The sequence below is a fragment of the Lepidothrix coronata genome, unplaced genomic scaffold, assembly GCF_001604755.1.
Source record: "Lepidothrix coronata isolate B3197 unplaced genomic scaffold, Lepidothrix_coronata-1.0 Scaffold513, whole genome shotgun sequence".
In the NCBI taxonomy this organism is placed as follows: domain Eukaryota; kingdom Metazoa; phylum Chordata; class Aves; order Passeriformes; family Pipridae; genus Lepidothrix; species Lepidothrix coronata.
The window spans coordinates 36,781-38,249 of NW_016690693.1; the positions used below are offsets into that span (position 1 = coordinate 36,781).

At 49.9% G+C, this 1,469-nt stretch overlaps 1 long non-coding RNA gene across 1 annotated transcript in view; it reads left to right on the forward strand.

The window, feature by feature from the left end:
- The window catches only part of LOC108510161, a 3,819-nt gene extending 2,350 nt beyond the window's left edge, over positions 1–1,469 (forward strand). Inside the window, exons 2-3 of the long non-coding RNA XR_001878754.1 lie at positions 733–890; positions 1,434–1,469. This is a non-coding gene — a long non-coding RNA (uncharacterized LOC108510161). The remainder of the gene's footprint in view (positions 1–732; positions 891–1,433) is intronic.

A 1,469-nucleotide genomic window follows, 5' to 3' on the forward strand; every position in this document is an offset into this window, starting at 1 on the left:
TTTTAAGGGAATTTGTTGAAGTTGTACAGTCACATAAAGGAGCAAAAATGACAGTGGGACTGGCTGAATCAGTAACTGCACTGCGTCTCTTTTAGTTTCAGATTGATACTTCAGTTTTGCAAATACCAAAAGCTTCACCAGCCCACTGGTTTCTGACTCAGAATTGGGCTTGGGAGGGATTAAACCTGAGCAGGAGCTCAGGCTGCACCAGGGGGGGTCTTACAAGGTGAACCTTCGTGGGTCTTTTTAAGGGAATTTGTTGAATTTGTACAGTCGACACTGTGAGGCAGAAATTAAAGTAGGACTGAAATTTTATCTTGAAATGAGGGGTCTGAACTTGTGCACTGGGGCTTCTGCCATATCAAGCAGGTCCAGGCACCTCATAGTTTCGTTTATAAAATAACAAGCCTTCATATCTAACGATCCCTCCCCCACTTTTGGGCTCAGATCCAGCTCAGAGCTTGGGCAAGGTCTGCCCTTTATCCTGTTGCACTTTAGAAACCCCCCCGGATGAGGAAGCACCCCCCCTTCTGGCTCATCCTGTGTTTGTTTCTCCTATCAATTTAACCCTCCCACTCCTCTGGAAAGGCTATCTGAGCACTCCTTGAGTTTCCTCCTGCAAATCCCCTCTGAGGGAACTGCTTTGTGCTTTTTTCACATCTGTTTACCCACAATCAAACCTTTGCAACTTTCAGAGCTCACTTTTGCAGTGAAATATTGCTGTTTGATCAGGACACGTTCCTGATGAGCTTCTGTTGGTCCATTTGGTGCTGGTAATAACTTACACAAGACCCCAGAGGACCAAAAGCTGCTGCCCCTGTTGGTTTGGGGTGCAGGGAACCAGGTCGTGCTCCTGCAACACAGGAGGAGGAACCAGAGCAGGGTTTCCTGTGAGCAAAACAAGCTTGTGGGGAGCCACAAACAGAAAACCCGAGCAGAACAGATGCTGTGAACTGTCACAGGCTACTTTCCACCCTGTGTGTTTTTGCAAAAGGGCCCCCAAAGCACAAACTCTGCTCCGAGCCCTCAGTGCCTCTTCTGAGCCCTGAACAGGCTCCTGTCCCCTGCAAACACTTCAGCTGCCTTTGAGCTGTGAGCTCTCAATGACTTATTTATTTAATAGTTCAAGTGCCTTTAAACTTGTCTTTCTCTTTCCTTTCTGCTTAATTTGTTGGGGTTGTTTTTCCCTCTTTAATCTTTGCTGCTCCCCTCTCTTTCCATTCCTTATCTTTTCCCCTCCCCTCCCTCTGTCCTTTGTGCAGCCTCCTCTCCCGGATGTGTGTTCAGCCCTGCCCGATGGTGCCCCTTGGCACCAGGACAATGCTGAGAGCCAGTGCCAACCCCACAAGGGCTGTTGTGGCTGGCTGGGCTGGGGCCCAGGAGGTCTCAGCTCCCTGCAGGTCCCCTCAGCCTCTCCTCTCCTTCCACCCCAGGCTGCCGAGTGCATCCACCCCACAGAGCCCAGGGAA